This window comes from Heloderma suspectum, chromosome 2 (assembly GCF_057233095.1).
Source record: "Heloderma suspectum isolate Gila_16-S chromosome 2, 16-S_ref, whole genome shotgun sequence".
NCBI lineage: Eukaryota > Metazoa > Chordata > Lepidosauria > Squamata > Helodermatidae > Heloderma > Heloderma suspectum.
Genome location: NC_139459.1, coordinates 375,518,665 through 375,533,592, shown reverse-complemented (window position 1 = coordinate 375,533,592; position 14,928 = coordinate 375,518,665). Strand labels below are relative to the sequence as shown.

At 47.7% G+C, this 14,928-nt stretch overlaps 1 pseudogene; it reads left to right on the top strand.

Annotated features, from left to right (window-relative positions):
• The window catches only part of LOC146356231 (uncharacterized), a 28,124-nt pseudogene that overhangs the window by 11,160 nt on the left and 2,036 nt on the right, over positions 1–14,928 (top strand).

The window sequence follows — 14,928 nt, the reverse complement described above, 5'->3', positions numbered from 1 at the left end:
TTGGGGAGGAGCATACAATTTTTAATTTTAATTAATCTTACTACACAGCAATACAAGATGTAGAAAGCGTGATCACAAAATTAGCTAAATGAGCGTCCAGCAAGTTACAAACTATCAAGGCGATTAAGAACTGTTAAAACAATGTTAATTGTAATATTGAGACCACAGGGCACTGCCTGACCTCAAATCATTGGCACATTCACCCCATCTATTCATAACCACCATCTCTACCGCCATGCCCTCTCTTTTTCAGCACTTGTTCTACCCTGTATCCTTTAGCAAAAGAGGGGACCGACCACCTGATTGCAGACTTTCCCAACCTTGGGTCCCCAGAAGTTGTACTACAATTCCCATCATCCCCCAGTCAGCATAGCGAATGGCTACTGGTCCTGATGGCTACATGGCACCTCCTGTATCGGGGCAGTGTGCCTATGTCCACCTGTTGCTGGGGAACATGGGCAGGGGGGTACTGTTGCACTCCCATGCAGCTTGTGGGTTTCCTGTGGGCAGCTGGTTGGCTGCTGTGTGAACGGAATGCGTGGACAGAGGCAGGAGCAGACAACGGGAACCTCAGGGCCTGCTCCAGTTGGACTGGCCCCCTTTGGGAGATGGGGTGGGATCAGGGCCATCCCACCGGCCCTGCTGATGGTCAACTTCATTTTTTCCTCTTCCCTCCTCATCACCTTTTCCTTGTGTGTTCTGGCTTGCAGCCTATGTAGGTGAGATCCTCCCTGAAGAAAAGCAACACAAATCCTCAAAATGCGGCAAAAGCTTCTATGATAAATCAACCCTTGGAAAAACATCTGAGAATCCACACAGGGGAGAAGCCATGTGGAAAGGCCTTCTGTCAGAGTGGAGACCTTACTTCACATGAAAGAATTCACACAGGGGAAAAGCCATTTAAATGCCTGGAATGCGGAAAAGCCTTCCATCGGTGTGATAATCTTAATGCACATCGAAGAATTCACACAGGGGAGAAACCATTTCAATGCTTCCGGTGTGGAAAGGCCTTCCATCAGAAGATCAGCCTAACTTCCTATCAAATAATTGACATGGTGACGAAACTATTTAAATGCTCAGAGTGTCAAAAGAGGTTCAGGGGAGAAACAACTTGTATAAAACATCTGAGATTTGACACACGGGAAAAACCATTTAAATGCCTGGAATGTGGAAAGAGCTTCAGTCAGAGTGATGGGCTTATTTCACATCAAAGAATTCACACGAAGGGGGGAACCATTTAAATTTGGAAAGTCGCTTAACCTCACGTCAAAGAATCTACAAAGGGGAGAATCCTGTGACTTCTACTGTCTCTGTGACAAGCAACATTTGATCTCTCTAGAGAGGACGCAAGTAACCATATCTCATGCCTTTGTTTACTTATGCTGACATGACTTACAGCAGAGTTGCCTCATATACACAAAGCATGGCAACAGTATTTAATATTGGAAGCAATAAACACAGGCTAGAGTCAGTTTACAGGAAGCACCACTCAAGTTACTCTATTAGTGCTTTTATACACACCACCAGAGAAGGCTAACACTGTTTAATGACAAGCACCTCCTAAACCTGGGTGAGTGTAAAGAAGTGAAGACATGGGGGTGTTGTTAAATGTGGGCCTACCTGGGCACGGGCCCCGGATCTTTTTTGAGCTATGACCCTCATCTTTTAAGGTGTGCTGTCATTTTTTTACATTTTCCCATTGACTTGCATTGGAAAATACAAAATGGCCATAACGTTTTTGGTTTGTAGGATAAATTCATTACATTTGGAGATCTGGTAGCTCCCATGGAGCTGATTAAACCTGCCAAATTTCAGGCAGTTATGCCCAGTGGCTTTTGTGCTAGCCACAGGTAAAATTTGCTATTTTCAAGAAAATCTGTCCAAGCAAAGAGCTGTTTTTTTGTGTGTGTTGCCACATAAGTGCATGGGGTTTGGGGACCTGGCAGCCTCTCTGGAGCTGACTGAACCTGCCAGATTTCAGACAGGTCCAGTGGCTTCTGTGCTAGGCATGCATAAAGCTTCCATTTCTCAAAGGCTAAAACAAAAAGTAAAAACTGTCAAGCCGCACAGGGGATTAGAGATCTGAATCGGAAGGTGTTTAAGGTGACCATTAGGAGGTCACTATCCCTAATCTCTGGTGTAGGGTTTTTTGTTTTGTTTCTAAGGTGCAAAAAACCTCTCTCCCTTTACTTTTCTGCTCTTACATGTCCACTGTTGGAAGCTTGCTTGCAATGAAATTTTGAAGAGGGAGATGGAAGGGAAGAAAGAGCTCCATGTGAAATACTAGTATTTCACACAGCATCTGATTTCACTGCCCCAAACTGGAATCTTTCACTTCTGCAGAAGTTTAGTAGCTTCAGTACAGCAAAGGATCCAATCAGCCTCCACAAACGTCTCCCCCCCCCCTCCACTTTAATTTCTCCTAAATAGCTGCAGGACTCGAATTGTTCCAAAAGGAGGGTTAGGACTATGTAGCGTCATGATCGAGGAACTGCTGAGGCTTTTAAATAGGTTCTAGAGGTTTTTTAAAAAGCTAGAAAAAGCCCTCAGCCACCTCACCTCATAAAGTTCATTTAAGTACATGCAATCCTTATAAACCTTCCACAGCCTCCTAAATTCCTCTGAAGTACTACCTCTCTCCCCTTCATGGATCACTGCCTTGTTGTGGTGAAGGGGCTTGCGTAACTCAGTGAAGCCATAAGCTATGCCGTGCAGGGCCACCCAAGACGGACAGGTCATGGCAGAGAGTTCTGACAAAATGTGGTCCACTGGAGAAGGAAAAGGCAACCCACTCCAGTATTCTTGCCAAGAAAACCCCATGGAACGTATCACAAGGCTAAAAGATATGACGCCGGAAGATGAGCCCCTCAGGTCGGAAGGTGTCCAATATGCTACTGGGGAAGAGCAGAGGGTATTTCCAAGTAGCGCCAGAAAGAGTGAAGCGGCTGGGCCAAACCCGAAAGGACACTCAGCTGTGGATGTGTCTGGCGGTGAAAAGAAAATCCGATGCTGTAAAGAACAATATTGTTTAGGAACCTGGAATGTCAGATCAATGAATCAAGGTAAGCTGGAGGTGGTCAAACATGAGATGGCAAGATTGAACATCGACATCTTGGGAATCAGCGAACTAAAATGGACAGGCATGGGCGAATTTAATTCAGGTGACCATCATATCTACTATTGTGGGCAAGAATCCCTTAGAAGAAATGGAGTAGCACTCATAGTCAACAAAAGGGTGGGAAAAGCAGTACTGGGGTACAATCTTAAAAATGATAGAATGATCTCAATACGAATCCAAGGCAAACCATTCAACATCACAGTAATTCAAGTCTATGCCCCAACCACTGAGGCCGAAGAAGCTGAGGTTGATCGGTTCTATGAAGACCTACAACACCTTCTAGAACTAACACCAAAAAAAGATGTCCTCTTCATCATAGGGGATTGGAATGCTAAAGTAGGAAGTCAAGAAATCACCGGGATCACAGGCAGGCATGGCCTTGGTGTACAAAATGAAGCAGGACAAAAGCTAATAGAGTTTTGCCAAGAGAACATGCTGATCATAGCAAACACTCTTTTCCAACAGCACAAGAGGCGACTCTACACTTGGACGTCACCAGATGGTCAATATCGAAATCAGATTGATTATGTCCTTTGCAGCCAAAGATGGAGAAGCTCCATACAGTCAGTAAAAACAAGACCTGGAGCTGACTGTGGCTCAGATCATGAGCTGCTTCTTGCAAAATTTCGGCTTAAATTGAAGAATGTCGGGAAAACCACTAAACCGTTCAGGTATGACCTCAGTCATATCCCTTCTGAATATACAGTGGAGGTGAGGAATAGATTTCAGGGATTAGACCTGATAGACAGAGTGCCTGAGGAACTATGGACGGAGGTCCGTAACATTGTTCAGGAGGCAGCAACAAAATCCGTCCCAAAGAAAAAGAAATGCAAGAAAGCCAAGTGGCTGTCTGATGAGGCTTTACAAGTAGCTCACGAAAGAAGGGAAGCGAAAAGCAAGGGAGAAAGGGGAAGATATACCCAACTGAATGCAGAGTTCCAGAGAATAGCAAGGAGAGACAAGAAGGCCTTCTTAAATGAACAATGCAAAGAAATTGAGGAAAACAACAGAATGGGAAAGACTAGAGATCTCTTCAAGAAAATTGGAGATCTCAAGGGAACGTTTTGTGCAAAGACGGGCATGATAAAGGACAAAGAAGGCAGGGACCTAACAGAAGCAGATGAGATTAAGAAGAGGTGGCAAGAATACACAGAAGAACTATACAGGAAAGATCTGAATGTCCCTGATAGCCATGATAGTGCGGTCACTGAACTTGAGCCGGACATCCTAGAGAGTGAAGTCAAGTGGGCCTTAGGAAGCATTAGTAACAACAAAGCTAGCGGAGATGACAGTATTCCAGCCGAGCTATTTAAAATCCTAAAAGATGATGCTGTTAAAGTGCTGCATTCAATATGCCAACAAATCTGGAACACTCAACAGTGGCCACAAGACTGGAAAAGGTCAGTTTACATTCCAATTCCAAAGAAGGACAACGCCAAAGAGTGTTCAAACTACTGCACAATTGCGCTCATTTCACATGCCAGCAAGGTGATGCTCAAAATCCTACAAGCTAGGCTTCAGCAGTATGCGAACCGAGAACTACCGGAAGTACAAGCTGGGTTTCGAAGAGGCAGAGGAACTAGAGATCAAATCGCCAACATTCGCTGGATCATGGAGAAAGCAAGAGAATTCCAGAAAAGCGTCTATTTCTGCTTCATTGACTACGCTAAAGCCTTTGATTGTGTGGATCACAACAAACTGTGGCAAATTCTGAAAGTGATGGGAGTACCAGACCACCTTACCCGTCTCCTGAGAAACCTGTACGAGGGTCAAGAAGCAACAGTAAGAACCAGACATGGAACAACCGACTGGTTCAAAATTGGGAAAGGAGTACGACAAGGCTGCATATTGTCACCCTGCTTATTTAACTTATATGCAGAGTACATCATGAGAAACGCCGGGTTGGATGAATCACAGGTCGGAATTAAGATTGCCGGGAGAATTATCAACAACCTCCGATATGCAGACGATACCACCCTAATGGCAGAAAGCGAAGAGGATCTCAAGAGCCTCTTGTTGAGGGTGAAAGAGGAGAGTGCAAAAGCTGGTTTGAAACTCAACATTAAAAAAACTAAGATCATGTCATCTGGCCCTATCACTTCCTGGCATATAGAAGGGGAAGAAATGGAAGCAGTGACAGATTTTACTTTCTTGGGCTCCAAGATCACCGCAGACGGTGACTGTAGCCATGAAATTAAAAGACGCTTGCTCCTTGGGAGGAAAGCTATGGCAAACCTAGACAGCATAGTAAGAAGCAGAGACATCACCTTGCCGACAAAGGTCCGTCTAATCAAAGTTATGGTTTTCCCAGTAGTAATGTATGGCTGTGAGAGCTGGACTATAAGGAAGGCTGAGCGCCGAAGAATTGATGCTTTCGAACTGTGGTGCTGGAGAAGACTCTTACGAGTCCCCTGGACTGCAAGGAGGTCAAATCAGTCCATCCTAAAGGAAATCAACCCTGAGTGGTCATTGGAAGGACAGATAATGAAGCTGAAGCTGAAATATTTTGGCCACCTAATGCGAAGAGAAAACTCCCTGGAAAAGACCCTGATGCTGGGAAAGACTGAAGGCAAAAGGAGAAGGGGACGGCAGAGGATGAGATGGCTAGATAGCATCACGGATGCAATGAATATGAACTTGAGCACGCTCCGGGAGAGAGCGCAGGACAGGAAGGCCTGGCGTGCTATGGTCCATGGGGTCACGAAGAGTCGGACACGACTGAACGACTGAACAACAACAACTACCTCTCTGAAAGGAGCCACTTGGCTTAGGGAATTCTCTCTACCCCCCACCCCCGTGTACATTTCCAATCACCATTCTTCTTCCCTCACCTATCCTATCTTATCCTTTCTTTCTCTTCTTTATTCCACCCAGGGCATATCTTGGGGAATCCTTAAAGAGAATTCTCTTCCATGGGCAAGAGAAGTTCTGACTGTATTTGACTTTAAGTGGAGGGGAGCTAATACTGCTCATTTGTGCAATGCTATGTGTGCCTACTCAGAAGCCCCATGATGTTTAATGAGGCTTACCCTCAAGAAAGTGTGCATAGGTTTCCAGCACAAGTTACTTTTGCAGGGAGGTTTGCACCTTGATGTTCTGTCATGTTTACTCAGACATAAGACCTGAGTTGTGAGCATGGTACTGCAGGCTTAATGCCTACCCAGTTCCGGCTAATGAATTGACTACCCTTTCAGCTCAGTCCTATGCATGTTTTGTCATTTGTGGGTGGTGGTGGTGGTGGTTTTGCATGAACTCTAGCTTCCTTGGAGGGAGGGAAAGGCACTTAATACATGCTCAGAGTTTCTCCATAACTTCGCCCTAGGTTTGAAAACAGACTCATTGGGTGAGTCCTGGTGAAGTGTTAGCACAAATGAAGTTATGGGGAGGAAGATACAATGTGAGCTTGTGCATAACAAGGAAGAGGTAGCGGAGAGTTGCACAAAACAAAACAGCTCCTTTTATGACGAGTTGCTGGAGGGTGGTAGGCTGAGGAGGGATGGTTGCATGGAGGGGAATAGAATTGTTAGGGGGAGAATGTAAGTGCTCAGTGGTGAAAGAAAAGCATTCTGCGTATGCTCAGAAGCACTCTATTTAAGAGCATAAGAAGAGCCATGCTGCATCAGACCAAGGTCCATCTAGTCCAGCATTCTATTCACACAGTGGCCAGCCCACAAGCACGACATGAGTGCAATAGCACCTTCCCACCCATGTTCCCCTGCTGCTAACATTGGTGAAATGTAAATCAATTCTAGTCATTCTAAAGTTGCAGGCATGTACATCCTTCAGAAACTTTGCAGGGTTCTTGCTTGGGGGATTCCTCTAATGACCTGTGCATTTTCATACAAATCTACCCAAAAACTATTGGGGAGGGGGTGAAAGGAAGGGAAAGCCAATCACTCCCTCCTCCAATGTAGAGAACTCCCCTTCCACATGAACTGCTGCATGTATCCTTCTGAAACTTTGCTGGTTTCTTAGTTAGGGACACCTCTAGGCTGTCTGTAATTTTCAGAACAATGGTCCACAAGGAACATAGAGAGAAATATGTCCTCTTTTGGAGACCTGAAAATGTCCAGGCCACCCTTGCACAAAACCCCTTGTGGCTATCATTCTGAAATTTGGTGGGCATCATCTCCTCTGATGGGGCAATGAATCCTGAAATTTGTATGCAGTTCTTCCAAGGAATAACAGTGTTATTGGCAGTTCCCTTTTAAAAGAAAATCAAAATATGAACCCTGCACCTATGTTTTCTTACACTGGGCAGGTGCAATCCCCTTCTAGGGGGCTACTGTTCCTGAAATTACCATCCAGTTCTGACCCAGAGAAAAAAGTTACAGTGTTTTTCTAATTTCCCATGGTAGTCAAAAAGAAGCATAAAGACTCATTTTTCCAAACCTTCACTCAGGTTTGGTGCTGAGTTGCAGTGGACTGACTACAAACTGGCCCAAGCAGAAGCAGGATGTATTCCAAAATGCTGAATCGGGGTCTGAGTTGAAGTCGGGGGGAGGGGGTGTCAGTGCACACTTATGTATGTAATCTATGCACACACGTAAGCAACACACACACACGCTTGAGCTCCGCTTAGACTTGGCGATATATATAAACACGTGCAAATTTGTGTTATGGGCCTGTGCCCCGTATCTTTTAAGAACCTAGCAACCCCCCTGCGAAGGCATGAGATGTCATTTCTTCCTTCAAAGAACGAGCACGCAGCTGTTGTTGCAGAGGCAAGGGAAGAAGAAGGAAGAGGACGGAGCAGGAAAAAAGGACCGATCAGACAAGACAAGTGGCTGTTGATGGGAGACATTCTCTATTGCCCCCTAGGGTCCAGAAGCATGCAGAGTTCTTCCTGTTGTCCAGCTAGGTGCCCCCTCCCAGTCCCTGCAGAAACCATCAAAGCCCTTGCCTCTCCTATGGGTCATAGCGGGGGAGGCTTGGGGCCCCAGACACACTCCTGACACAGGGGAAATGTTTGGGGAATTAGATCCTTTGTGTAAGGCAGGGGGAGGAGCCTCAGGCCCAGGTCCCCATCCAGCTCTCTGGGGTTCCCCACAGGTTCCCATCCCTTCCCCTGGCCACTGGTTGCTTGAGGCTTCCCTGCTTTTGTGGAGGGTGCCCGTGGCCCTTTGATTCCTACAGTGTAACAGCATATTGTAATCTGATATGATAGATATCAGATATGATAGTGCTCTTGAAGTACTTGAAAGGTTGTCACAGAGAGGAAGGCCAGGATCACTTCTCGATCATCCCAGAGTGCCGGACACGGAATCATGGGCTGAAGTTACAGGAAGCCAGACTCCGGCTGAACATCAGGAAAAACTTCCTGACTCTTAGAGCAATACGACAATGGAACCAATTACGTAGGGAGGTGGTGGGCTCTCCCACACTGGAGGCGTTCAAGACAAGGCTGGACAGCCATCTGTCAGGGATGCTCTGACTTGGACTTCTGCCTTGAGCAGGGGGTTGGACTCGGTCTTGTAGGCCCCTCCAACCCTACTATTCTATGATTCTATCTTCTAGTGCAAGTTGTTGGGATCTCCAGGTCTCTTGCTGGGACTTTATTCTCTGAAGGTTCATTCCCTCCCACTACTAGGTAAAACTACCCAAATTGGCTCCTGTTGACTTTTTAAAAAATCTAGCACAGCATAGAATATGTCTCCAGCTTTGCTAATATAAAGACTTCCTAATTGATCCTTATTTCTGTTGTCCACCAGTTAAGAAAACTGGGCTGCCCAGGATGGGAGGCAGTTTTGCGTTATCAGCTGGATTTTATCAGTATTCCATTCAAGTCCTATGTAGAGTAGGCCCATTCCATTCAAGGGGACTTAAGATCATTGTGACTATCTTAAACCTCCTTCATGTCAATGGATCTACTCTGTGTAGGGGTAACATGGCATACTCCCCTGTATTTTCCAAAATGGAGGATCAACCCTTGTCTGCTGATTTCTTCTTCTCAGTGGTCCTAGGGCCACTGAAACCCAAAACCATCACATCACCTGGTGCAGCCCCTCCTCCATATCTCCTGAAGGCTCTGCCTGTGCAGACTTCCTGACTGCAAGCCCCAGTCAGCCTTTGCCTTCTCTCCCCTGCCACGACCTGCTTTCTGTCACATTCCCCATGTTGAAGAGTGCTGGAGATGCCAAAAGCTTGCATGGTTTTGGTGAACCCCTTGCTCAATGCATAGTTTCCTGCATTGAGCAGAGGGTTGGACTCGATGGCCTTGTAGGTCCCTTCCAAACCTACTATTCTATGATTCTATCAGCTGGCCTAATCGAGGTATTGCACTACATGGATTGGGGGAGTTTTCTTAGTACCAACAGGGAACTCAGGTCCCCTTAGCTCCAGCCAGCATGGCCCAAGATGCTGGGAGTTGTAGTCCAGAACATCTGAAGAGCATCAGGCTAGGGAAAAGCTGGTGTCATCCCCAAGTTTTCTTGCATTGTTTCATGACTGTTTTAACCCAGTCTTCCGTACGATGGTGAGCCGCCTTGCGCGCCATTTTTCTGGGCAGAAGGCGGGGCCCTAATCCAAGAAATGAACGAACACACGGTGGGTTGACGGTGCTGGATTTCTGGTTCCAGCTGGGGTCAGCGTCGCCCCGCTGCCGCCCCGTCCAGCGCGCAGTTGCTGCAGGGAAGATCCTGGCGCTACGTTGGAGTCTAGTCCCGCACGCAGGCAGACACGCGTGGCGCTTTCACACGTTCTTTCCCCATCCCAGCGTCCCGCCCCCGCGCAGGCAGCCGCGCTCCCATTGGCTGGGCCCTGGCGCGCCGGCGCGAGCTCCTCCGGCCGGGCCTCGTGCGGGGCTGCGCGGAGCTCCGGGAGGCGGCAGGGGCGGAGGTGAGTCTCCTTCGGGCCCCCCGCCCGAGCTGGCGGCCCCCGCCGAGCCCTCCGCCCCATCCCCTTCCATCGCCTCCCCTCCCCGCCGCCCCCTTCCCCCCTTTTCTCCTTCCCCCCTTTCGCCTCCCCGTTTCTTCCTGCCTCTGCGTCCGCGCCGCTTCCGCCACGAATCTCCCCCCCTTTCCAGGCTTTCCCCCTTTCTGCGTAATGTGGCTGACTTCCCAGGTCCAAATCTGGGAAATAACGAGTAAAAGGGATCCGTGTTTCAGCCCAGTTGGACAGAGTCGAGATTACTGGAGGGAGGAGGAGAGATGAGAAAGCAGAATGGTTATTTAGGCAAGGGGGGGAAATACGTTTGCGGAGGAGCACACCATTTTTAATTTCAATTAATCTTACTACACAGCAGTAACAAATGTAGAAAGCAGGATCACAAAATTAGCCAAATGAGTTTCCAACAAGTTACAAAGTTTCAAGGCTATTAACATATTTTGAAACAATTTTAAGTCTACTATGGAGACCACAGGGCCCTGCTTCACCTCAAATTATTGGCACGTTCGCCCCATGTAACCATAGCCACCATCTCTACCGCCCTGCCCTTTCTTTTTCAAAACTTGTTCTCCCGTGTATCCTTTAGCAAAAGAGGGGACCGACCACCTGATTGCAGAGTTTCCCAACCTTGGGTCCCCAGAAGATGTTGAACTGCAATTCCCATCATACCCCAGTCAGCATGGCGAATGCTCCAGGATGATAGGATGTCCGGGGATCCAAGGTTGGGAAATTTATTCATTTATTTATGATATTTTGAATCCGCCCCATAACAGATATTCTCTGGGCAGATTGCAAAAAGCTAAAAGGATAAAACACAGAACAAAACAGCGCAAGAATTAATATAAAATACATGAAAACAGCCATAAAATCGAAACTCTAACATGCCTGGGAGAAAAGAGAGGTTGGTTCCTGCCTTCCCGAACCTGGTGCCCTTCAGGCAGCATGGCTCCCAGGTTGGAGGAAGGATGGTGTAGACGAAAAGCAGGAGAATGAGAATGACTGGACTGCTAGAGAGCAAGAGAGCCTGAAAAGATATGCAGAACTAAAGGATCCATTGATTGATCCAAGTGGCTGAATCTGGGGAGAGAGTTGAAGTGGAAGGGCTTTATTATGGCCTCCTTGTTTCTCGCTTCCTCTCCCAGAATTTGATGGGGGTCCAGATGTTTTTGTTTTCAGTTTGTGATCTTCCCCTGGTTGCCCACCACTAGCAAAATCTGTTAAGGAGGAAAAGATTAGCTGCACCATTGAACTGGTTTGTAGTGTGTGCGTGGGTCCAGGAGAGAAGAGGCATCTGGATCAGGGGGCTGTTCCTGGCCTGTTGGTTTAGCGGCAGGTGAGAGGGTTTTATCCCGGTACTTCCATGGAGCTAAGAATGCACCCAGGTTTTCACGGAATCATCCGAATGGAATGCCGGTAATGCTGAATAAGTCGCCCCTTCTCCATGGTGGAGGAAAAATGGTTCCTGTGCAACCAGATCAGGAAGGGGGAGAAATCAGTGGAGAGGGGGCAGGGGGCAGCCTGGGCCTTTCTCCCACTTGCCCCCCTCCTTGGGCCTGAAAGAATCTCTCGCTTTCCCTTTGCCAGAGTTGCCTGCCTCGAAAGCTCTCGGTACAGTCAGTGGAGGACTGAGTCCGAGGGCAGAGGTGGCAGGGGCCGGAGCCCCATGGTAGAGCCCCTGCCATGCGTGCAGAAGGTTCCAGGTTCGATCCCTGGCATCTCCCGGTCGAGAGGATAGGAAAGGAGCGGCCAGTCAGTGTCAACAGTACTGGGCTAGACGGGTCCGTGGCCGCTGCAGGATACCCCTGATCTACACCCATTCCATTCTGGCTTTCGACCTGTCTCCGGGACCAAGTCAGCCTTGGTTGCCCCGATGGATGGCCTTTAAGGAGAGAGGGACAGCGGGAGCGCAGCCCTGTTAATTCTGCTCCTTCTCTCAGTGAAGGGTTGCCACAGGGAGTAAGGCCAGGATCTCTTCTCGATCATCCCAGAGTGCAGGACACAGAATAATGGGCTTGAGTTATAGGAAGCCAGATTCCGGCTGAACATTAGAAAATACTTCCTGTTAGAGCAATACGACAATGGAGCCAATTTCCCTGGGAGGCGGTGGGCTCTCCCACATTAGGGGCATTCAGGATGAGGCTGGACAGCCATCTGTCAGGGATGCTTTGACGTGGATTCCTGCCTTGAGCAGGGGGTTGGACTCAATGGTCTTGTAGGCCCCTTCCAGCCCTACTACTCTATGATTCTCATCACCTTTCGATACCCTCGACCCTGGTATCCTCCTGCGTTGACTCCATGGGATGGGCCCTGGAGGCGCTGAGTTACAGTGGTTCTGGACTTACTTGTGACGCTGATTTCAGAGAGTCGCTTGGTGTGACCACTTCTCGGCCCCATGGCATTGAGCTCTGGGCTTCCGCAGGATACAGTGTTGGTCAGCATCTCTATGAAGCCGCTGGGAGCGCTCAGTAGGGGATTTGGAGCCAAGTGGTGAGGCTGTCCAAGTCCTGCATCAGTGCTGACACTCAGCCATGGGCTGGATGAGGGCCAATAAACTGAAGCTGAACCCTGACAGGACAGAAACCCTGTGGGTGAGCGGTTCCTGAGTCCCAGAGCTAGTGCAGAATGCAGGAGCTGCCTCTTTTCACCATGCAACTTCTTTGCTGAGGGAACTGGCTACCAGGACAGGTTTAAGGTTTTTGTACTACTGTATAAAGCTCTAACACTGAACTTGAGCCGGACATCCTAGAGAGTGAAGTCAAGTGGGCCTTAGGAAGCATTACTAACAACAAAGCTAGCGGAGATGACAGTATTCCAGCCGAGCTATTTAAAATCCTAAAAGATGATGCTGTTAAAGTGCTGCATTCAATATGCCAACAAATCTGGAACACTCAACAGTGGCCACAAGACTGGAAAAGGTCAGTTTACATTCCAATTCCAAAGAAGGGCAACGCCAAAGAGTGTTCAAACTACCGCACAATTGCGCTCATTTCACATGCCAGCAAGGTGATGCTCAAAATCCTACAAGCTAGGCTTCAGCAGTATGTGAACCGAGAACTACCGGAAGTACAAGCTGGGTTTCGAAGAGGCAGAGGAACCAGAGATCAAATCGCCAACATTCGCTGCATCATGGAGAAAGCAAGAGAATTCCAGAAAAACGTCTATTTCTGCTTCATTGACTACGCTAAAGCCTTTGATTGTGTGGATCACAACAAACTGTGGCAAATTCTTAAAGTGATGGGAGTACCAGACCACCTTACCTGTCTCCTGAGAAACCTGTACGAGGGTCAAGAAGCAACAGTAAGAACCAGACATGGAACAACCGATTGGTTCAAAATTGGGAAGGGCGTACGACAAGGCTGCATATTGTCACCCTGCTTATTTAACTTATATGCAGAGTACATCATGAGAAATGCCGGGTTGGATGAATCAGAGGTCGGAATTAAGATTGCTGGGAGAATTATCAACAACCTCCGATATGCAGACGATACCACCCTAATGGCAGAAAGCGAAGAGGATCTCAAGAGCCTCTTGTTGAGGGTGAAAGAGGAGAGTGCAAAAGCTGGTTTGAAACTCAACATTAAAAAAACTAAGATCATGGCATCTGGCCCCATCATTTCCTGGCATATAGAAGGGGAAGAAATGGAAGCAGTGACAGATTTTACTTTCTTGGGCTCCAAGATCACCGCAGACGGTGACTGTAGCCATGAAATTAAAAGACGCTTGCTCCTTGGGAGGAAAGCTATGGCCAACCTAGACAGCATAGTAAGAAGCAGAGACATCACCTTGCCGACAAAGGTCCGTCTAATCAAAGCTATGGTTTTCCCAGTAGTAATGTATGGCTGTGAGAGCTGGACTATAAGGAAGGCTGAGCGCCGAAGAATTGATGCTTTCGAACTGTGGTGCTGGAGAAGACTCTTACGAGTCCCCTGGACTGCAAGGAGGTCAAATCAGTCCATCCTAAAGGAAATCAACCCTGAGTGCTCATTGGAAGGACAGATAATGAAGCTGAAGCTCCAATATTTTGGCCACCTAATGCGAAGAGAAAACTCTCTGGAAAAGACCCTGATGCTGGGAAAGACTGAAGGCAAAAGGAGAAGGGGACGGCAGAGGATGAGATGGCTAGATAGCATCACGGATGCAATGAATATGAACTTGAGCACGCTCCGGGAGAGAGCACAGGACAGGAAGGCCTGGCGTGCTATGGTCCATGGGGTCACGAAGAGTCGGACACGACTGAACGACTGAACAACAACAACATAAAGCTCTAAAGAACTTTGTACGAGGTTACCCAAGACCAGACCTTCTCCCCCATCAACCTGCCCAGTCACTGTGGTCATCAGGTGGCATGCTCCTGGTGATTCCAGATGGACCTTTTGGGCTCATTGGATCCTTCTGGAGAAGAGCCTTCAATGTGGTGGCCCCCTGTCTGTGGAACTCCTTGCCTAGGCAGGTCAGGCAGGCGCCAATACTGTATGATTTTCAGCGCCTCCTGAAAAGGTCTTTATTTCAGGATGCCTTCCTTTACTGACCAGCCTCAGTTTTTACTGGTATTCTGTTTAAAAGTAACACATTTTTAACATGGCGTTTTATTGTTTTTATGTTTTACTGTTCACCCCTCGGGAATCTGTTTGAGATGCAGAATGGTATTTAGGTGTTGTAACTAAATAAGGCAGTTCCTTATGTCTCCTAGACACCCTTCTAGAAAATTCACACCATTGTCTATGAGTGGAAACGGTATTATTTTACCATTGTCTATGAGTGGAAACGGTATTATTTTCTTTTTCCTCCTGCATCAGGCTTTGGTGCTCTTCAAAGAGGTGGTGGTTTATTTCACCGAGGAGGAGTGGTCCCTGCTGGGTCGAAGCCAAAGGGCTCTGCACGAGCAAATCATGATGGAGAACTTTGCAGTCGTGGCCTGTTTGGGT